At 40.9% G+C, this 24,278-nt stretch overlaps 1 protein-coding gene across 1 annotated transcript in view; it reads right to left on the bottom strand.

Moving 5' to 3' along the window:
- BABAM2 (BRISC and BRCA1 A complex member 2) overlaps positions 1 to 24,278 on the bottom strand; it is a 367,400-nt gene that overhangs the window by 104,148 nt on the left and 238,974 nt on the right. The window lies entirely within an intron of this gene.

The following is a 24,278-nucleotide window of genomic DNA, read 5'->3' as shown; positions in this document are numbered from 1 at the left end:
GGTCACGGGATGTGGAGTACAGCATAAGGAATAGTCAGTGGAACTGTAACAGCTGTATACAATGTCAGACGGGTAGTAGCTTGGGGGAGGGGGGTTATCACTTTGTGAGGGGTATAAATGTCTACCTATTAAATTGTTTTGTACACCTGAAACTAATAAAAAAAATATTTACTCCCCTGGAAGTAGTCGAATTACTCTAGTGCCCTATAGGGGAAATAAATTTACATTCACCATTATAGCTATAAATTAGGTGTGCAGAAATGCTGCAGATTAGTAATGTCTATTGAACTGAAACAAGCAACGTGATTTAGCTTCACTCCATACTCTACAAAAGGGTTAGAACTTCACCCAGCTTAAATTTAAGATGACATTAATTTCACAGGAAGAATTGCACTGAAGCTAAGATGGTGGGCTCTGGAGTAAGACTTACTATGTGAGAAACTTGGGCAAGTTAATCTCTCTACGCCTTCTTCATGTGTAAAGTGGGGGGTAACAATAGTGCGTCCTTTATTAGCTAGGACAGGTTAGGCAACGCTGCAGTCACACATAATCCTTCATGGGTCAGCGTCTTATCTTAGCAAAAGCTCATGGAAATGCGGCTGCTGCAAGCGTAGGACTGTCCTGGGCAGCTGTCTTCGATTCAGTGACTGAGTGTTCCAGGTTGGCTGAAGAAGACAGTGATTAGAGAATCTGGTAAAAATGAGGCTTTCTGCCAACCTAACCTGGAAGTGGCACTGCCGATTCTGCTCATGTGACAAGGAGTAGTTACATGGTCCCGGGCAACTAATATGAGATCTTTATATTAAAAAATTTCCTGCTGAGTGAAAATTCAGACTGAGTTAGAATTTAATGACTGATCTCTCTGCACTTACCTGGGCATTTGAAAAGACTGTGTTCCTAAGTAGGATGAGAAAAGATATTCCAGGGAGCAAGTACGATCCCCACAGTTGACTCAAGCGCTGGTGCATACGCAGGCGATTGCTGGGCCTCCGTGTTTTTGCTTCCCTGACAGTTCCTGGGAGATGCATTCTGCATACTGCTCTGTCTCAGAGATCAGGCTGGGTCTCGAATTCCCTAATATCTTGGCCTAAACATCCCAACTTCCATCCCATCTACTACCAATCTCTAGCTCAATGCCAATATAAAATTATAATTTCCCCAGAAAGCTACACAAATTTGAGTAGGATAAATAAGGATTTATTTTCCAAGATGGACGTAACAGACAAAATAAACAGATAGGTAACGTACAGTTAGAAGATAATGGCAAAAACTAAAGCAAGGCATTAACATCTAAAATATATAAGGAACTCCAGCAAATTAATTAAGACAAGAAATAATGTAAAAATGGGCAAAATATATGAATAGGCAATTCCAAGAAGAGGAAACTTAAATGGGTAAAAGTATATACAGTGACCAACCTGCTAGCCATCGGAGAAATAAAAATTAAAGCAAGATGCTACAAAGACTGGCAAAAATGATAAATTATAAACTCATGTAACACGAAGTGCTGGTAAGGGTGTGGGGAAACGAGCATCCTCAAGCACTGCTGATGCGATTCTAAACTGGCACAGCCTTTCCGGGCGGGCAATGTGGTCAGGACGTTCACCGCAGCACAGTGAGACAACTTAGCTGGTTGTCACTATGGGAATGAAAAAAAAACGTGGTGGATGCCTGGTCTGGAACCTCACGTGACAATCAGTTTCAACAACCTAGATATAAAGGGGAGATCTTAAAAGCAGAAAGCCTAGCGGGCGGATGACACAGAATGTAAACGAAAAACATCACTTACGTAGTGTCCACAAAACAACACTATATATTCGTAAGGGCATGCCAAGAGCATTACTATTGGGAATGGGAATAGAACAGAAAAGAGGGGGGTGGTGAAGAAGTAAAAAAAGAAAGCAAAAGCAGGGCTTTGCACAGACTGGTGGTATTGACAAAACCAACTAGGATGACGAATTCAACTCTAGCCTGAGGTTCCACAGATACTCACACCCACACAAAAAAGTAGAAAATCATTGGTAGGAATTAGTCGATACTCATCCATGAAGTTTTTCCTAAAATCACTGATTGACGTATGTAGATAAATGGAATAAAATAGGCTATGGGGAGATGGGGATATGAATAGAAAAGACTTAAAGGCAAACAAAAAATACTGATGTCATCACTTGCTTTTTAACTGCTAGAGTAGATCAAAATTGTTTCACAGTACCCTTTAAAAGTGAGCCCCTTTCTTTTGATAAATGTTTTGAAATGAGAAACTCAGGTCTGAAAATATACGGGCAGCCCTATGCGGAACATTTTCACAGAGACTTAAAAGAAGTAAATGAAGTGAATTCATCCTAAAGGTCAAAGTGCGACCTGTCACCTTAGCTCACTCTGACACTGCATTCTGACTTTCCTAATTCTGGTACGTGTTCATTTTGGCACATCATTCTCCTACACACGAGACAGGAAGTATCCACAATGATTCATCAATAAGGATGTATTCTTTCTGTGGGGGTGTGTGAGGACATAGGTGCGGTTAAGGTACAAAACACACGCTAAGACTTTGCCATAATCAACTGCACTAAAAACTGGGAGGAATTTTTGCCATGTCTGAAGCACTAAAGGCATATTATTTGTCGTGTGTGTTTTATAGGCCTCATTTTGCATTATCTGTTGAAGATTTCTATTGTATTTGTCTCTTTTTTTCATTCTTTTTTCTTTTATTTGCCCTCCCTCCCTCCCTCCTTCTCCCTTTTATTACATCTAAAGAAAGAATAGTTTTGATTATTTATACTCATAGATTCAATTTATTTGCATATTTAAAGATGTTATCAACAAGTATATAATGCCACCTCCTCCTCTTCCCCCAGCTGCATGTATTAAATGAACAAAAGCCCTAAATAAAATGTTCAAATCACATAAACCAGAGCAGGATTACTAAATCCAGCTTTGGCAAATACAGTTCACCCTGCTGTTTCTGAAGCAAATAGATGCTGGAATTAAAGTAGTATTTTCTATCCTTTGAGGAACTTCTTATTCAATGTGGTAAGAATATAACCAGTCCTTGATAAAGCGACTGAGAGAAAAGTTACTTCTTAAATCAGAGGAGGAGAAAGAGGGGGGACAGGGAGGGGAACGAAAGGGAGGAAGGGGCACAAAATGGGAAAGGAAGGAAGGAAGGAGGGAGAGGAGGCAACAGGAAGCAGGGCAAGGTGGGGGTGGGTTGGACAGGGAGGGGAAGGGGAGGGGAAAGTTGAGGACGACTGACAGAGCAAAGCCAAAGCAATCCAGTATCAGGACCACAGCAAGTACCCTGGTGGCAAACTGTATTCCATGAAGTAAGACTTAACCAAATCTTTCTGGTATCTTCTCTGGCATTTATTTTCCTTCTCTGGCCCAGCAGTGCTTTCCCAGCTAGTCTCATGCTCCTTATCAGCGTGGAGGTGTGAACCACATCCAGAATTGTTCTGAGGCCTCTGAGCACTCCCCGTTCTAAAAGCTTTAACTTCATCTGGCAAAGGATGCCCCTGGCCTGCTGTTCCCAATTGCTCTCCTGGCCAACGGGACCCCGTGGCTCACCCCACATGACTCCCCGAATGCAGGAACATCCTGTCTCTGCATCTGTGCAGCGAGCACAGTGATCTTTCACCACCCGGGGCTTTAGCTCCATTTTGTGGCCTGGCCTCTATCAAACCTCCGTGTCTCGCCAGAGGCTTTGTCTTCATTTTGCAACCTGTTCCTGTTGATGCACTGCAGTTTCTTGCCAGCGTCTTTGTAAGTATCAAGACTTAAGAAATCCCTGGCAAGAAGCTGTGGAGGATTAGCTGAGGCTACAAAATGGGGATGAAACTCCTGATAGAGCCAAATCGTAAAGAGTTTGGCCACACTTGTTCTTGATTCCCCCCCCTTTTCCCTTCATATTAAAAATCCACCTAAACACAACAGAAGCGCTTTTAAGCAAAGTTAACAGTGGTCTCTTGGTGACAGTTAAAGCCAGGGACCAAAGGCTGCTCCTCAGGCACAACAGAGAGAGCACCGTGTAACTGCTGGGCCAACGTCATATCCTCTGAGTGGGCACTGGCTTCCTCACAAAATATCATCTCTTGGCACCCTACTCGGAGCTCCATATATAAAAAAAGAAATATAAATGAAAATGTGTGCGTAAGGCAGCAAACAAATGTTGAAGAGATTGGGTACCACATTAGCCATATGGTATTTTTGGGTAAAAACAATCATTATGTGATATTAGAACCCAAGAACATGAAATTCAAATTCATCTCTAAAATCTGGCATCTTGTTTATTTCTGCTACGTATCATGTTGTATACTAGGAGTTCTTTCCTCATAATTAAATCCTCAAAAACAACAACAACAAAAGATACTATAGTACAGAACATCATGCTGCTTTAAAAAAAAAAAAGGAAACTAGAACATAGATTCTTGGTTATTACTGAAATTTACTGCACCCCTTCCCATGGGGGGAAAAACACATAAAAACTTGGTAAACTTGTAAATAGCCTAGAGTTTTTAATAACAAAAGACAAACCTTGTAGTTTCAGTCTATTTTTGGAAAGGTCATGATGCTATCTAGTCTTGGAATTTGATTGGCTGTTCAATCAAGTGAGCAAGAAGAGGAAGTTATTTAAACTATTATTTATAGATGACGAGGCCAATTAATTGCTTCAGCAAACTCCCAGCTGCCTACTAAAATGCACTTGACCCGTATGGATAATTGAGTGTGTGCATAGTATGGTTGCAAATGGATAGCTTATGGCCCTTTCTTCCATGTGAAATGACAGACTACTTTTATTAACAGGGAGTGAAGAAGAGAATTAACATCTATAGATATATTTCATTCACTTCTCTAACAAATTAGCCTTTTTAGCCTTCCATTAGTAGAGGGTAATAAGGTACAAACACATTCAATGGGGAGATGCTTGGACTTCGTGAGAGGCAAACATGACCCATGAAACATGAATACAGAAGACTCAGCAATGACTAATGAGGGAAAGGAATTTAGTGAAAAGGTCCAATCTTTCGTCCTGCCATCTCCTTTTGGTGTTGTTCACTGCTAGTAGCCTAATAGTTAGGAAAGGTTGTTTGGAAAGTAGATTCCAAATGAAGAAGGTAAACAAAAGTGAAGTGTGTGTTGTAGTTCCCTAAAAAGCGCATTTCACACATTTAGTAGGGAAGAAACCAGTGCTAACTGGTGATTAGCAGTTCAATTTTCTGTATTAACACATATAGAAAGAACAGAGGTTTCCTGATATTTACTTTATAAATCAATAGGGTTTTAGGTGTCAGGAACTACCAACTGCTCTGTCCGTACACTGCTGCCAATCCTAAACCGAAGAACTTGTCTAGGGGTATTTTACATACTTATTGTCTGGGGTATTTTGTTCTATACCTGCTGGCAGTGGCTCCCAAACTTTGACCAGAAACTCATCAGCCTGCAGGCTCTTCAAATTTCAATTGCTGCGCGCTGCTACCTTCCTGGAACCCAATTTGCTGATTCTGACCCAGCACACTTGTTGGTTCTTTACTCACCTGCTTCACTTCCAACTAAAGGGACAACATAATTCCTGAAGTCTCCTTCAGACTTGGCTTAGGGTACTAGTTCCTAGTCAACCTTATCTCATTGGGCTAATGCCTAGTCTCAGTTTTATCTTCTGGACTTTAATGGCTGTCTATACAAAATAATAGTTCATTCAAAAAATGTATTGAGTGCTTACTATTTGCCAAGCACAATTCTAGGAGCTGGGTGCATAGGAGTGAACAAAGTCACTTGTGACTTTTTAAAATTTAGAAAACAAAGACTGTAATCTGTTGGAAAACCCATAGCCACCAAACAGGCTGAGAACAGGAAGATCTGGATGGTTCTTAACCTGTGCCAGCCGAGCCAAGAATATGCACGTAAAACACGCAGCTTGCTACAAGCACGTAATGAAAGAGCAGAGGTTGTGTGTCAGCCAAGAAGTCAATTTGGCGTGTAATGTAACACACGCCACCTTGCTTCTGGGATTACACCAACTGGCACAATACTTCTAAAATCAATTGTTTGCCCTCAATGCTGACCCAGCAAAGGGATTAGCACTGCGTTAGAAAAACAAACCCAAGAAGCGCAGAAAGAAGGAAAGCACTAAAAGATATGCTGGGACAGAACCATGGTAACAGGTACACACATTTGAGCCAACAGACCCCAAATTCTACCTTTTAATAATCTTACCTAAACAGTGGGTATTCCTAAGTCTGCGTTCCCAGGGTGCTTAGTGTGAGGGGCCCTGTGGGGGAACCCTAAGGCCTGGTCACCTGCTTTCTCTTTCTTTTGCTATCCTAGGGGTGTCGCTCTAGTCAGAATGCTTCCTTCTCTGTCCTGTTGCCAAAATTACCACACTCTTTTAATCTACAGACCCTGGCCTGTACGCCTAAAGCCCAAAAGGGCTGGCTATAGGGTTGGCTGTTTTTGTTTTTTCAGGAGGAGTGGGGGGTTATTTTGGTTAGAATTGATTTTTAATATCGTTAGGGCATAATAAAGCTTTCTTCATTCCTTTCTCTCCCCCAATCCCTTCCCCCACTTGTATCCAGTAGGTGAAGACCAAAGATTGTGAATGCCACAGTGGTTCTCTGCTTACCTAAAGGCCTGAGGTAAGGCCGACAGTAATGAAGAATTTTAAAGCCAACTATAAACTCTAGTACCTGAGGGTTGAAAGAAGACCCAGTCTCAGATTTGCCTGGTTTTCAGGCACTGGGAAGGAAGGTGAGGAGGGGGCAGTGCTTTGGATACAGAGCAGGAAGGCAGCCTGAGTACCAAGGCTCCAAAACAATGGTAAAGAAAAGTCTTTGGCAGAAGATCTCAGACCCTCTGACAGTGTAAACGCAGGCTGCAAACTCCTTTGCAGGCTGCCTGTGGTTGGGAATTCTCAGGAGAGAGTTTTTGTTCCCTTCTACTCCACACCAAGGTCGAGGCAGGCATGTTTCCATGTCGTCCCCTCCTGCAGCACAGAGTCCTTCTAATTTATCCTTACCTAGAGGGCACAGCGCTTTGGGCTCCCAATTTCATACAGACCCCTCTTTGTGGACTCATCTTGAGCAAAACCTTGGATTTAGCACTTGTCTCCTACATCCAATGAGTTATCAGAACCTAAGTCCAAGGACATCATGGTTAAGTATATGTCTTTGGACTGAAAACTGACGTCAGTGCTAACTTACTCCACTGGATTTCTGCTTCAACATTATTTCTGGCCTTGGAGATTATGTTACTTTCAGCTTATATTTTTATCTGATTTCATTTTCAGAATTTTTAGTCAGAGTAGTACTTAATCTTACATACTGAGAGAAATAGAAGTTCAAATGTATATTTTTCATCAGAAAGTTCCCCTAATGATTCTGATGTGCACTTGGGTTTGGTTACTAGTGCTCTAAACAGCGGATGCAGTAGACATAATTTCCCGATCCCTTCTGACAAACACAACAATTATCCAGTTGATCTTCTGTTCCCCGTCTTCACCTCCCATCCATGTTTAAGGGTAGGACGTGCTAGATAATTATAAAGAGGCAATGTTCCAATATAAAAGGAAGAGATGCACGTTCCGTTTTGTGCTTTTTCTTTTACTTCTTTCAACCTAGTAAGTTAAGTATTATTAGCTGCCTTTTTACAGATAGAGGAATAAACTCAGAGAGGCTAAACAAATTGGTCAAGGATATATATGCACTGAAGCTATGCTTTGAACCAAGAGTTAGCGTGACTCAAAAGAACATTTTCTCCTCTACCCACAATGTTGTTTCTCAGCAGTATAAAATATAGTCTCACGCCCTCCTGGATCTCACATTTTCACTGGTGTGCCAATTCAGAAATGAAGAAACGGAGGTTAAAAAAAGTCAGTGACAAGCTCGTGGACACAGGTCAGGTGAACGGCAGAGTGGGCAGAGTGAGCCTGCTTAGCCTTCAACAATTTTAGTGAAAGTCTTCATTTTGGATTCATTATGCACTATTGTGAGAAGCACAGCGCTCACCATGGTGGAAGCTGACGCTTGCTTAGAAAGCATGGCCACTCACAGAGTACCATCTTCTGACTTGTTAGGCACCTGAGGTGGCCCCAGCAGTATCTGGGATGTAGTATGAGATACTGTTTTTGCTCGCTCAAACCAGTATTTTTTGTGTGCTTTAGACTTGCCTAAAGCTACTTCCAAATTAGGCAGACTTGAATTTTCCACTATTTTACGTGAAAAATGTGTTATGTTCAACCTGGCACTGCCATTTCTGATGGTAAACTGACTAACAGCCTGTGTGCAAGGACAGCCACTTTTACAGACAGGTTTCATGTCTGAACTGTAGTGTGTGTGTGTGTGTGTGTGTTTGTGTGTGTACACACACTTACATATATCTATATCTCAAACAGATACCAAAATTTTGTTCAGTAATGATCACTAACGAATAAGCTCCCCCCACCCGAAATGATGGAACCTGGGTTCGCTCAGTTGCTACTAGGGCACATACCCTCTGCTCTTTGGGATTCTCATGTCACAGGAATTTTCCCCCAGAGAGAAATCTGAATATAAAAACAAAACAACAAACTATCCTGGGGAAAATTCTGTAAAGATTATACAGTATTAACCATAAACGAAACCAAGGAATCTGAAAAGTATAGTAAGAGACGCTGTCCAAAGAATCCTGAAGCTACAAAATAAAGGAAGAGCAACACAAGTAGAAATAAGTAAAAACAGCAGACGCAGTCCTAATAATATTCTTGAAGCCTGCAGAAGCTAGCACACCTTCCCCAAGGTGTTTTAAAATGTCAATGTGACATCTAGGAAAAGGGAAACGGAAATTAAGTGTCCTACTGTTAAATCAAAATCTCACTGCATTTGACTTCAAGAGCGCTTTCCCCGTATTCAGATCTTCCCGACGCTCTCCATAGGAGCACGAGTTTCTCCTGGTGTAGGATTCCCATTTAAAATGTCTCTGTTGCAACCATAGAACAAATTGTGAGGGAAAGACTGAAAAGTATGGTTTTACTAAACAGCGTTAAGTGATAGTCACTGTTTATTTGGAGAGGTTTCTGTTTTCTTGGCAGAAAAACAATGTAAACCAAGTCACTTTGGTCACCATATACCAAGTTCTATCCAAGAAAAGCTCGCTCAGCAGAGGTTGGCAACCTTCTAAATCCTGAGGACCACCAACGGGGACTTCCGAAGGAACTCCGGGAGCTGGGAGCAGGAAACCTCCTGCAGAGGCAGGGCACTGGCAATGGGATCCTGCTTAAAGCCCCATGTGGCTCTTTGCTGCTCTTCCCATGGCTTTCACGGCCCTGAAATGATCTTCCCCAGAAAACTTCCCCATTCCATCTCCCGCCTCCCGCCTTCCCCTCTAATTTCCAGTCATAGGACACCTTTGCCCATCCAGTTCCTTTTGAGTGGAACATTCCTTACTATTCTTTGCATCGCTAATCCTTACTTATGCTTCAGTCTCAATTTAGAGGTCTCCTTCCCCTGACTCCTGAAATCTGGGTATGGGTCCTCCCAGGTGCTCCAGAGCACCCCGTTTTTCCTCTCATAGTGCTTATCAAACTGAACCACAACCCCCCACTGGAATGTCAGCTTCTCAAAGGCAGTGATTCATCTGTTTTTTCCCTTGTTTTATTTCTGTTGCCTACAGGACCTGACACCTGGCAGGTGTTTAGCAAATATCTGTTGACTGAATGAAGCAAAATGAGGAAGTAGAGGAGGGAAGAGAAAAAAGGGAAGAGAGAGAGAGAGAGAGAGCTGCTTGTGAAGGAGCAGAATGGTGGTGTCCGTGGCAATAGTATCATACGTTTTAGTGACATCATGTTTCTAAACAGATGTTAAATCATGACATAGCGTTCTTTTCCTTCTTGTAAATTGCAAAGATTACACAACTTTGGTTTTCTTGAGCAATGGGTAAGCAAACAATGAGATCCCAGTCAAGATAACAACAGAAGTAACACTAACCCCTTGTATTTTTATGCCACATTTCAGCTTTTAGAGAGTGGTCATATGACTCTCATATCAATTCTGGGAGGCAGGCAGGAGAGGTGTTACTATTGCTCTCATTTTACACATGAGGAAACTAGAACTCTGCATCACATGACTTGCCAACGTCCCAGCCAGAGACCAAGCCTACAGATTGCTCGCTGAGGGTTGACTTGGGTCCACTTAGCACAATGTATATTTCCAGCGTCTTGCCTAACACCTGAGGAACGGGGGCTCAAGAGTGCAGAATTATTAGCCTCTATCTTGAGCAAATTAAACTCTAATCAAAATGTAATTTTATAATGTGACTAATTTATTTTCCATAGTTCCATAAACAGAACTATTGTTCACGAGCAGTTCCTCTGAAATAAATGCAGACACAAGCTAAAAACAGGAGCCAGGAACCCAGTCAAGTTAACAAAGACCCTCAAATTATGACTGCTTTATAGCTTTTCTACCTGGCTTACTGTGGAATCTCCTGCTGACATCAATGGGACACTGAGCTCCTGTTAAAAACTATATTTTTGATTGTTATCCTCAGTCAAATGAAAATGGCCATATTAAGCAATCAATTCTTTTTTTAACAGCTTTGAGGAATACCTGACATACAGTAAACTGCACATTTTCAAAGTTTACAATTTAATGACTTTTGACATATGTATACACCCAAGAAACCATCACCACAATCAAGCTAATGGACATATCCATCGTCCCCAAAAGTTTCCTGTTATACTTTTAATCTCTCCTTCCCACAACTACCCCAATGCTATTCCTACGCAACCACTTATCTGCTTTCTGTCACTATAGATTAGTTTGCACTCTCTACAATTTTGTATAAATGGGATAATACAGCACGTAGTCTTCTTTGTCTAGTTTCTTTCACTCGGCATGATTATTACGAGATTCATCCACTGTTGTATGTATCAATAGTACATTCATTTTTATTGCTGAGTAGTATTCCACTGTATAGATATACCACAGTTTATTTATCCAATCACCTGGCAGTGGACATTTGGGTTGTTTCCACCTTTTGGCTCTTATGAATAAAGCTGATAAGAAAATTCATCTGCAAAATTTGTGTGGACATATGCTTTCATTTCTTTTGGCTAAGTATCTGGGAGTAGAATGACTAAGTCATATGGCAGGTGTATGTTTAAATTTGTAAGAAGCTGCCAAACTGCTTTTCAAAGTAGATGTACCATTTTATACTCCCATGAAAGTTCTAGTTCCTCTATATCCTTGCAAACACTTGGTTTAGTCAGTCTTTTTAATTTTAGCCATCATAGTGGGTGTATAGTGCTAGCTCATTGTATTCTTAACTTGCATTTCCCTAATGACTGCATATCTGTTTAAATATTTTTTGCCTATATTTTATTGAGCTCTTTGTTTTCTTATTATGTTGTAAGAGTTCTTTGTAATACCCTGGATAAAAGTTCTTTGTCAGATATATGTTTTGAAATGTTTTTCTCTCTAGTCTGTTGACTTGTCATTTTGTTTTCGTAACAGTGCCTTTAAAGAGTAAACATTTTTATTTTGATGAAGTCCCATTTATCAATTTTTTTTTATGTTTCACGTTCTTTTGTATATCATAGTTGAGAAATCTCTGCCAAACCCAAAGTCACTAAGATCTTTCCCTATGTTTTCTTCTGGATGTTCCATAGTTTTAGCTTTTATTACATTTGGGTCTATAATCCATTTTGAGTTGATTTTGTATATGGTATGGGAAAAGAAATGAGGTTCATTTTTTTGCTTATGGCTATCCAATTGTTCCAGCATCATTTGTTAAAATGATTAGTCTTTGTTGAATTACCTTAGCACCTTTGTCAAAAAATCAACTGTCCATATATGTGTGGGTCTACATGTATTTCTGGACTCAATATTCTGTTTCATTTAGCTATTTTTATATCTTTATACACTACCTAGTATATTTTTATACACTACCTTGATTATTATAACATTATAGTAAGTCTTGAAATCAGGTAGGGTAGGTTCTACCTCCAACTATGCCCTTCTCTTTTAAAAATTGTAATGGCTATTCTTGGTCCTTTGCATTTACATCTATATTTTAGGACCAGCTTGTCAATTTCTACAAAAACGCCTGCTGAGTTTTTGACTGGGGCTGCCTTGACTCTAGAGCAATTTGGGAAGAACTGACTTCTTAATACTGAACCATATAATCCATGGAAAATATATTTCCCACTTATTTAGGTCTTCTTTAATTTCACTTTTACAGCTTTCAGCATATGGGCTTTATACCTGTTTTGTCAAATTTATCCCTGAACACTTCCTATTTTTGATGCTACTGTGAAACAATCCTTTTTCAAGGGAAAGATGTAAACTTCTCCTTTTATTCAGCCTATCTCTAATCTCCTGTCCTTCTGTTCAACCAATAATTGTTGTGTAACCACCATGTGCCATGAGCTGAAGACTGGCACTTGCTGCTCTCTCCCCTTCTGCGCGCACTGCCTGTAATACTGAGTAAGCACATGACTCTGATTGCATCACACAGCTCAGTAATGTCATATATGCTGCTGTGCTCTCTAATAGTTTCTTGTCCATGTCTTATCTGCCCAACTAAACTGCAAGCCCTTTGGGAGTAAAAACTATATACTGATTTGTAAATCCCCATGCTTGGAATATATGGATAGGCAAACAGGAAATAAATCCTTTTTTAATGAAGGTATTCACAACATTAAGCAAACAAAACTTGTCTGAAACTAGTCTATCTGTATTCGATACTAACTTAGAATTAAGCAGACAAAACCCCCCAAATTTAATACGTATTTGTTGTGTTCACCTGTCGCCTAGGGACTAAGAAGGCCCAGGAACTGTGGACCTGCTTCTGTGTCCTTTGGGAACTCACAAGGAAAGAGAGCACAGCAGAGACCATCCCCTGTGTATCTAGACGGCAGTTCTCACGGGGCTTCAGGGCGCTGTCGGGGGAAGCCTAGTTCCATGATGGCTTCTGTCAACTTTCCATTTTGGTCTGTGGTGTGTGCAATGCTGACAAATAGCTGTTAACATCTGACAGGCAGCTATTTATAAGACACAGGCCAAATTTTACCCTTCAATATCCAAGAATTATTTTCAGTGATTTCAGGTCCATTATTGGATGCTGGATTCTGGCCCTAACCATTTCTCAGTCTAGTTTAAGATTGCAACCAACTTGCTTTCAAGCCCTTGAACTACAGGGTTTCCCCTTCCCCTAATAGGAAATCAATTTCAAGCTTATTCACTACAAAGAATAGGAGCCAGTTTAAGGAAGCCATCAACAGTGTTTTTGAAGTAGAAAGCCAGTTAGACGGTTGAGACGTTTGGCCACTGTCATAGAGATGGCCGTGCAGGTGGAATGGAGAAAGTGCTGTATGCCCAGAAACGATAGCATGAGAGGCATCAGGGGCAAATATATGGGGCAGGCATTGTGTCGTAGATCTCCAGTGGCAAGTGTCTCAGGGTTTACCTAGTTCAGAGATTAAAACATCAAACTTGTAAGTAAATGAGGTACTTAAGATCGTGTCTATGTTCACAGTTTATCACCTTTCGCAAGTCTAACTTTTCTGAGTTTCTCCATGTCAGCCACCTCAACTCACAATACAAGCTGTGGGTAACAGAGACTGTGCAAGCGAATGGCTGGGACAGTCACACGCAACACTGTACTGGACAGACAGCGAAGCTGCTCCACACAAACTCACTGCAGAGAGTGCGAGGGGTAGCCCATCCAGTATTCTCTTAAAAACAAAAATAGGAATAATTAGTGAGAGAGATATAAATGGGAAGAATAAATGGTGTCACTACAGCACAGTTAATTAAGAACTGTTAGTTCAAAGTCCACCATGCCTCATTATAGAATTGCTGATATTTAGGGGCCTAACAACATGATTTTGGATTTGCATTTCATTTGTGATCCAAGAAACCCTCAGGTTCAGTCCCAAAGAATTCATACATATCTAGTGTCTGGACAGGGGGTGGGGTAGGGGGAAGCATGTCTTTTTAAATTACAAAAGCAGTAAACAAGCATCTTTAAAAACTAATCTCAATGGTCCTATTATAAAAGAATGGTAATAACTATATTAAGTGAGTGTGTTTCAATAATCTTGGTAAAAGCCAGAGGCCATTATCAAGAATTTTTTTTAGATTTCAGATGGATGGGATGGGATGGGATGGGATAGTTACATTTTTACACTAGAAGACTCAAAGCATAAAGAATCCTATAAATTGTTCTTGGGACTGCTTTGTCTTTAAAGCACTGTGTTGGGGAACTGTATGTGAAAAGGGTTGTACAATTCTTTCTCCACTTAGTCAAGTGTGACCTCTACAGAGGAAAGAATTCACTCATTCAACAAGTGTTTGTCAGGCACTGTGGAAGCCACAGCAGCGCTACACAAAACAGACAGGGCTTCTGCCCTCCAGAAGCTCCGTCTTGTGGCCGTTGTCTCCAGGACCGTAGGACCTGGCTGTGCCACTCTCCTGGGCAAGACGCGGGCTGGGTTACAGAGGTGCCCATGAGAGGTACGCGCACTTGACAGAAAACAGTCAACAATCAAGTCTCACCTACCACAGAGCCAGTGACACACACAATCAAAACCTATCTCCTCATGACTAAAAATGTTGACTTCCTTATGATCCATGATGTTACAACAAATAATACAGAATAACAGGATGGGTTAACACCCTTCCTCCCTACTGTTCCAATTTGACCTTTCTTCTCTCCTCTTCTCTCCTCAACTTTCTCCTTTAGAATATACTTCTCATCTCCCCTTTGCTCTCTATGTGTCTGACAGTAATATCCTCTAATATGTCCCCATAAAGAAAAAAATTCTTACCACACATTTCTGTGCTTGTTTCAAAATAATCCAGTAAGGGGTAGAAGGCTGGGACTGAGAAGTGAGGGGGGTACAAGATGGACCACAGATAAAAGAATTGGGCTGATGGGCACACGAGGTTCATTATACTCCCCCACTTTTGTACATTTTTTGAAATTGCCCATAAAAAAGTTAAAATAAAATAATTTAAAAAAAAAATCGTACTACATCAACATTTTGCCCTGAAATATATGGTGGCAGGCTATGGTAGGAATTAACCATGTATTTGCAGACATGATAGAAAGGCATTAAGTTTCCATTCATGAGTCACTGTCTTTTAAAATAAGGAAGCCCTGTTTTCAACTCCCTCTCTTTCACTCCTATTTACCATTTCCCATATTAAGTCCAACCTTTGGGGATTGTCCAGCTTTTAAAAAGAAATCAGTGATATTCCACATTAGACCAACTTTTTTAGCAGGTACTTTAAACGGTCACATGTTAAAATAACCCTCATGAAAAAGATATGTTGAAAAAGGCAAAAACAGAACAAACACTTCAAACATTTAAGATAAACACTGAAAATAAGAGAAATGCAGTGATCCAGGTAATTTGCTTCACTTTCTAAGTAACTTGTCCCACTCTTCTTTCATTGTAACTGGAAAAAGTTCACCCTGCACTGACCCCTGCCCAGGGATGACCTGTGTACCAACCTGCATTCAGACAAAATGAAGACGGGAATTGGAGACCTAATACAGTTTCAATAGAAAGTTTAATACAACAGGAGTTCAAGTCAGTTCCAAAACTGTGCCCAACGATGTTTCTGGCAGACGTACATTCTGGATCCTTCATGAAGCTATTTAAAATTGTCTGACATGTAACCACGACAGATTTTAAAGATCAAAACACAGGTGTGTATCAGAGTTGCACAATTCTGTGGTAAGGGCAGAACATGAGATCATTCCACCTAGAAACAGACCCAAACATAAACATCCACCTGGGGTTCAGGTGTATGGCTCTATTTGCAGGCAGATGAATTTATCTCTGGAGTTTTGTTCAAATATAATTATGTTCTGATAAGAAATGAGGTTGTTCTACATTGGTATTACTCTAAACTGGGTGGGTCTTTTTAGCTGGCAAACATCTTATACACCCATGTATGTTCTCTTTAACCTATTCAAAGACCCATTTCTCAATATAAATGGGTTACGGTTATCCACGATTTAAAGAGATTTATTTATTCTTTTCAGCCTCAGTAAACAGGAGAGAACAGCACAAAAGTTTCAGGACAGTAGAGGCATAAATCTTTTCCATCTCCTTATGAACCAGGAAAGAAAATTATCAAGATAAAGTCTTAAGAAAATAAGTGACTTAAAGCCACCTCGCAAAGGAGTGTGTGCACTTTATCCAATGATTAATTTAACATTAAATGTCTCCTGGACGTAAGGCATTACACACTAATTGTTGTATGAGCTTTAAAACGAATCAGAAGGGGATGGGGATAGGAGAGGGAGAGAAAACTGAAGAGACGCAGTCCAGGCCATCTTTGCAAGTCATGACCCTGGCTCTTTGGTTAAGGTTCCCAATAAGCCAGGGATTCATTTCATTTACAAAAGAAGGCTAACTAAAGCAAAGCAGTCCCTGATCCAACTAAACAAGTGTACACTTACCTCCTGGGCCCAAATGCACAGTGTATTGCTCAACTGACTAGTTAAGTTTTGTGTGACTAAGAGCACGAAGGAAAGTATGTGTGTATCTATGAACAAATAACTATGTCGTTATTCTCTGATATTAAGCTTTCTCAAGAGAAATAAATCCTTCTTTTAAAAAAAAAACTATGAAAAAGAAAAACACACACACAAACATAAACAGGAGATGCATGTTGTATACCACCACCATTTGGTTCACAGATGTTGGCGTCTGCCCTCGGCTCTCACAAACAAAACAACGCACTTTATTTCTGTGTAGCATCTTCTACCCAAAAGGAACATGAAAAGTTGTGTGGCTGGTTTGACAGTGTGTCTGTAGAATCTGCATAAGAATTATAACGGAGTGAACACCTGTCAGGCTTGTTTAGATGCTGTCTGAACTGGTAATTGGCTCCATGATAAGGTGGCTGCTGGGCTGGAGAAATGTTCAATCTTTTCTAAAGTAAACCCAGGCACCCTCGTTTGTCATAATGTGCTACTGCTTGCTTACTTCACGCCTTATAATTATATAACCTTTACCTACACTGAAGGAAGAAGTGTATTGTGTGAATTTTCCTGATTCATACGGATGTTTTGGATTAATGGGAACCATAAACGACAAACATAAAAAATGACACAATAAAAACAACACTCACTTCTGGATCCCAAAGAACCAGGATCTAGTCCCTAATTTATTACTGACAATCTCCCCAACACTAAGGCAGTCAGGTAATTCCTCTGGATTTCAGTAAAGTAAGGGTTGGAGGGTTGGACTAATTTTTGTTTCCTGATCTTTTCAAGCATGAGGGACATTTTAACACATCAAAACCTCTCTCAGACTAAGCAAATGACAGTAGTTATACTTTAAGAATCTGTGCAGCTAGAAAATATATAATGATCAAAAGATATTTTTGATGCAGTTACACTTGAAAATAAAATTCCACCTTATTAATCACAGCACAGTCTGTAACCATTTTTAAAGTAATGGTACGCAGATATTGGACACTATCTAGTCTGCAAATAACATTGACCTGCACATGAATTTGCAGTCTTTGCCGTAACCCCACAGCAGACCTCCCCCCACAACTTGGTCCTCTGTGGAAGGGCTGGGAACCCTGACAATACAGATGCTCCAAACCCTTTCTGACACCGACCCGCCATAATCCTAGTCTTACCACCGCCATTTACTAGGCCACGTTACTCTGAATACGGTCATCAGCTCCGACACATTCCCAAACATGTCATCCTCCCCAAAAGCAGAGAGAGAGAGAGAGAGAGAGAGAGAGAGAGAGAGACAGAGAGAGAGAGAGAGAGAGAGAAGAGATTCTGGGGGAACAATCTCTTTGAATCTGAGACATCCGGGGGCACCCAAAGCTGGCCTTCTCCAGAAAACCTGTGACTGTGAGTAAAACAAAAAAAGCTGAATGGAGGAGAGAAGACGTTATGTACCCCAAAGTAGCTTTACAATAGTTCTTCTCCAACACTCCAGAAGGGGTTCTAAAATTCCCATTATCACCAAATCATTCTAAAATAATGAGGCCAAAAGTAGAAGTCCAGATCAACCCAGAGCTCTTTACAGTCTTGGGAACTTTATTTCTAGCATTGGTGTATCTAGATACTGTCCATATATACATATGTATTATCTACACCAGCAATACACAGTGATAAAGTCAGTTATGTTAGAACCATCTGAATGGACTAATTTCTCAAAAATAACAAGACAAAGCTGCATAAACAGTCTCTATTTTTGAAGGATGAAGATCCTGTTTTTTTTGTCTTTGGCAAATTTTTACTACTCAACATTTGTTACTACACTCAAAGTTTTTCAGATGGTTACAAGGATCTCCTATGTATCAGTGACAATTCTTTGGAAGTATTTTCCTAATCATGCCCCTTCAACCAACCAACCAACCAACCAACCAACCAACCAACCAACCAACCAACCAACCAACCAACCGACAACTACACAAACAACCCAAATAAAAAATTGGCCAAAGGCCTTAAAAGACACCTCACCAAAAAAGATACGCAGATGGCAAATAAGCATATGAAAAGATATTCCACATCCTATGTCATCAGGGAAAGCGATACCACTACACACCTGTTAGAATGCCCCAAATCTATAAAAACGACAACACCAAATGCTGGTGAAGATGCGGAGCAAGGGGAACTCTCATTCATTGCTGGTGGGAATACAAAATGAATGGTACAGCCACTGTGGAAAACAGTTTGGCTGTTTCTTACAAAACTAAATACTGTTACCGTACAACCCAGCAATTGTGCTCCTTGCTACTTACCCAAGAGTTGAAAACTATGTCCACACAAAATCCTGTGCACATAGATGTTTATAGCAGCTTCACTCATTATTGCCAAAACTGGGAAGCAACCAACATGTCCTTCAATAGGTGGATGGATAATTAAACTCTGGTCCATGCAGGCAATGGAATATTATTCAGTTCTAAAATGAAATGACCTATCAAGCCATGAATAGACATGAATGCATATTATCTTACCTGTCCTTAAATGCATATTACATAATACATTACCTTAAATGCACACTACTAAGTAAACAGGTAATTACTATGTGGTCAAAAAGAGAACTCAGTGCCTTTGTTCTCAGACTATAAATGTACCCAAGTTACCCCCAAATTGAGGAAATAACCTTAAAAAGCAAAGAAACAGAAAACATCTTTCAAAATAGTTATCTCATGAACTATCTCGGGTAAAATATTTAACAATTGATGCAGAAAAAGCATCTTTACAATCAGAAAGTTATTATTTATATGCACCCAAAATCTCTCCTGCTACAAATGTGCCTCTTTTTCTGTAATTGACCTCTGTTGATTACACATCTTCACATCTCCAGTAATTTTTATGTAATCCTCCTCATCTAAGTGAATTGAAAAATAATAAGGCACCGAACTGAAATGAAAATGTTGAAATTCAGGACTTCTCTGGCTGTCAGGCCACACCAATTTAATAGTAAAGTGGAACCTATAGGCTGGCTCTATTACACACTATGGCTAGCTAAGCAAAAGGGATTCCTGGAATAAAAGGAAGTCCTACAGTCTAAGAAAAAAAGAAAAGAAGGAATAGTCCTGGCATAAAGACAAGTGAGGGGATGCACCAAAGGTTGACATATTATGGCCCATTGGCCAAATCCAGCTTGCTGCCTGTTTTTGTGAAGTTTATATATTGCCTATGGTTGCTTTTGCACTCCACTGGCAGAGGTGGATAGTTGGCCCACAAAACATAAACTATTTTCTACATGGCCCTTTACAGAAAAATTTGCTGACCCGACTTAGAGATTCACCTGTCCTGGGCTGGTCCATGTTGGAGGTGCAGGGCTCAAATTCAGTCTTCTCTTCTCCATCTCACTCCTGTTTGTTACACGAGCTCATCTAGTTTCAAGACTTAAACGCCACCTATCCACCAACAGCTCCCAAACATGCATCTCCAGGCCAGACCTCTTCCCTGAGCTCCAGATTCACATATGCAGCCGTGTAATGGACACGCACGTCCCCTCGGAGCCCTAACACATCTCAAGCTTAACTCCTGGTCCCCACTCCCACTCCCCTGCCCCACATTCTTGACCCGCAGTGTGTTTTATTTTAGTAATGGGCAACTCCCTTCTTCTAGCTGAGTCAATAAAAACCAACAAACCAAACAAAAACCCTGGAATTACCCTAATTCCACTTTCACTCCACATCTAATCTATCAGCAAATTCTCAACTACCTGAGTATATTCAGAAATCTGCCATTCACCATCACTTCTGCTACTAGTCTGCTCAAAATTACCATCACCCCTTACCTGGGTTCTTACAGGAGTCTCTCTTTTATTTACTCATTTCAGGTGTACAAAACAATGTAATAGTTAGAAATTTACACCCCTCACGAAGTGATAAGCCCCCTCCCCCAATGTACTATCCCTCTTACATCGTATGTAACTGTTACAATTCCACTGACTCTATTCCCTATGCGTATTCCACATCCTGTGACTATACATATAAATTATAGTTGACATTCATTATTATTCAGCTTCGGCTTCAGGTGTATATCACAGTGATCAGGCATCTAAACCGTCCATGAAGTGGTTTCCCTAATAATACAAGTGCCCATCTGATACCCCACTAAATCTTTATGACCCTAGAGATCATATGGTATTTGTCTTTCTCCGTCTGACTTATTTCACTTAGCATAATGTTCTCTAGGTCCATCCATGTCGTTGCAAATGGTAAGATTTCATTCTTCTTTATGGCCGAGTAACACTCCAGTGTATAAATGTACCACAGTTTCTTAATCCAGTCGCCTGCTGAAGGACCTTAACTGGTCTCCAGGCTTCTCCCCTTGCCCCTGTCATCTGCTTGCTGACAGGAGTCAGGGTGACCTTGTTCAAATGCTCGTCAGAGCACATCAGTCATTCATCTTCCCGACTGCCCCGCCCCCTCCTCCGCTCCAGCCACAGTGGGATCCTTGCTGATGCTGCCTCACTCTCAGTGAGCCCCCACCCCAGGCCCTTGTGCTTCCTGATTCTCCCAGGAGAACTCTTCCCCTCGACACGGGCGTGGCTCACTCCTGTCCTTGCTTCTGCTCAACGGTCACTTTCTCAGTGAGGCTTTTCCCTGACCACTGGACCCAAAATAACAACGTCATCTTGCACCCTCTCCCCTATTCCCTATCCCTCTTCTTGCTTTCTTTTTCTCCATATTTCTCATTTGTCTTATTGTCTGTTTCCACCAGCTGGAGTGTAACCTCCACGAGGACAGGAATGTTGTCTGTGCTGTTCACTGCTGTATCCCCAGTGCCCAGAACAGTGCCTGGTATACAGTAAGTGCCCAATCATATTTGTTTAATGAATGAATGAGTGGGTGAATAGGCCTTCCCAAAGGTTTAGAACACAGTCTTATGGAAAACAACATTTCTGATTTTATTAGTGGGAAATGGGAAAGATTAGTGGGAAAATTAAAACTTCTTAGTGAAATGTGCCTCACAGACAAATTGGCTGGAAGGTACCGTTCTCCTCTAAAGCATGTGGTCCTGCCCCTCAATAATTTTTTGTTTGATTTTCACTTGAATACATGTGTACCAAGGGAGTTATGGTTAATCTTTACCTTTCTTTTCAGCCTCCTAATTCTCTTAACCTTTATAAATCCTATTTCTCAATCTTGTCTTCATTTTTTGTTTTCTCCTGGATTATATCCAAGGCTTGCAAATCCAAAGGTCATGTACCAACCTGTACCACAGAATGCTTTGAGCTGCCAGAAATTTTCATTGGCAATACAGCGCTGTCATTGATTTCTTGGCAGTACATCATCAAATGATGCAGGTAAGTCAAACAGAAATGACAACATCACGTCAATCTAAACACTACACCTGACTGAATTAAAACTCTAGAAACAGCAAGGGAAGGTCAGGGACGCTGTGGCCCCAACATGAAGTCAGTGTGCACACATTAAAGCCACACTCTGTGGGATCCAGAAGCCTTGTCCCCCGCTGCATGCAGTGACCTGGGCGCCAGATCCCGGGAGCTGTGCTGGGTCACTGGGGCTGCTCTTAATGCCTTGGAGTACCCCCTCCCAGAACTCTGCACCCTCCCTAGGACATCTCAGAGAGCTACTTTTAGAAATCTCCTTCTGACCCCTCCCCAGGGCTGTTTGTACCTGGGGAATCTGGCAGCATTCCTGGTCCTTGTCTGAGGTCTTATGAAGCCTAGAGGCTTGGACTACATGGTGAATTGTACGCACCAAAGGGGAAAAAATAAAGAGAGTCACACATTTATATATCATTAGTCAGTTTTTGCTCAATTAGGGACTTGTCGAAAGTAAACAGTAACCCTCACAAAACTAACTCAAGCAAGAACTGAGTATTTGTGTACCCCTCAAATTCTTATGTTGAAGCTCTAACCCTCAATGTGGTGATGATCACACTGGAGATGGGGCTTTTGGGAGGTAATCAGGGTGAGGTGAAGTCACGAAGGTAAGGCCTTGGTCCCAGGGGATTCAGGCCCTTATAAGGAGAGACGTGGAGAGCTTGCTCTCTCTGCCTTGTGAGGACACAGCAAAAAAGCAGCCATCTGCAAGCCAGGAAGAGAGCCTTCACAAGAAACTCACCAGGATGGCTACCTTGAACTTGGATTGTGCAGCTTTCAGAATTGTGAGAAATAAGTTTCTGTTGTTTAAGCCACCCATTCTATGGTATTTTGTTATGGCAGCCAGAGCTGACGAATATAGGAGGTTTTAGATTTTAAAATTGCTTTAAATTGTCAAGGCCCAGAAAGCATATTTGGAATGTTCTGTTGATGATATCCTAAACTGCATTTCTTCTTCTGCTAAACAAGAGAGTACAGGATTGCCTCTCTCTCTCTCTCTCTCTCTCTCTCTCTCTCACACACACACACACACACACACACACACGGTACTCTGAGAGTAGCCACACCTTTTTCTTTGCAGGGAAGTATAAGCTGATGGAAAGAGCAGTTCCAGAATGTCCTGGAGGATACGACATGTCAGGCAGAGTCCCCCAGTCCTGGACTTTTGGCCCGGTCCCCTTCTAGTGTTCTTGTCCAAAGGAGCCACTGCCGCAGAACAGCAAGGCGGACACACGCTGGGTGGATATGCTGGGGCCAAATGTGGGTGAGTGGGGCATGAAACACAGCTGTATCTTTCCTGCTTTGTAGCCATTCAGAGGGGATCCTCCAAACTCTGAGAAAGAACCTCTTCTTGTCTTTTTGATGAGAAAAATTAACACAATGAACATCAAAGAATTAGAAACAGGGAGAACAAACCCATGTATATTATCGTAGATGTTGCTCTCCAAAGCCCTGAACAAATGCACTCATCTGATCATGCAATCAGATGCCAGAAAAAAAGGAATGGTCAATTCTATGAAGGACAGTATGCTGGATAATGTAAACACACACATACCTCAAAACAAAATAAAACAAAACACAGAAGAGGTGGGTAACCTTTAGCAGGGTTTCATTTCCTGAATTCCTCTGACTTCTCTATTTCCTTTTGATCACATCCCTGAACTAAACTCTGAATAGCATACAACACGTTAAGAAAAGTCCTTTGTTCTAAAATTATGCACACAAAGAAATCAAGTAGCCATTGTTTCTAAGTAGCTAACTACTCAAGAAAATAAAATTAAGTTTTAAAGTCTGAAGAGAATGAAGTCCCAATTTAAAACCTTTTTTGACATGTCTCTTAAAAATCACTAAGCATTCCATGCACTACAAATACCCTTGGAGAGCTAGCTCTGGTATCAATCACATAACTTATTAATCGATATGGAATTGGGAGGTGCCCTAAACAAGGGGTAAATGAAATCCTCAACTACAACAGTCCAATTAAAAATGAACAGAGGGCACTAACCACAAAAAACAATTAGACTACAATGAGATTTCCCCTCCTTCTTTCCCTTGTCTTCAGTTAATATTAGTAAGAAAACCCCAACTGCTAAGAAAACTGTTTTTATTATGGAAAGACCTATTAGATGGGAAAGCAAGAATGGACTGCCTCACCTCTCCACTCCCCAGGCAGAAGGCACCCCCAACCATTACATGAGTGATCCTCTCTTTCTAGCAACCTTGTAAATCAACCTGGTGGGTGATCACCTCCAGTAGTAGAAAACGAACCACTTCTGAAGGCAAAACAAATAAGGCAAATAAGGTAATACATGAGAAAAGCTTTGAAAACGATCAGGTTGTACAATAATATGAGAATCCCACCATCATCTCTCATCATTTAACAGATGTGACTGTTGAACAACAGTGCTAAGCAAAGATATTCATTATTAGTAATAGTAGCAAAAGA

Source organism: Rhinolophus sinicus, linkage group LG05 (genome assembly GCF_036562045.2).
Source record: "Rhinolophus sinicus isolate RSC01 linkage group LG05, ASM3656204v1, whole genome shotgun sequence".
NCBI lineage: Eukaryota > Metazoa > Chordata > Mammalia > Chiroptera > Rhinolophidae > Rhinolophus > Rhinolophus sinicus.
This window is presented reverse-complemented; position numbering and strand designations above follow the sequence as displayed.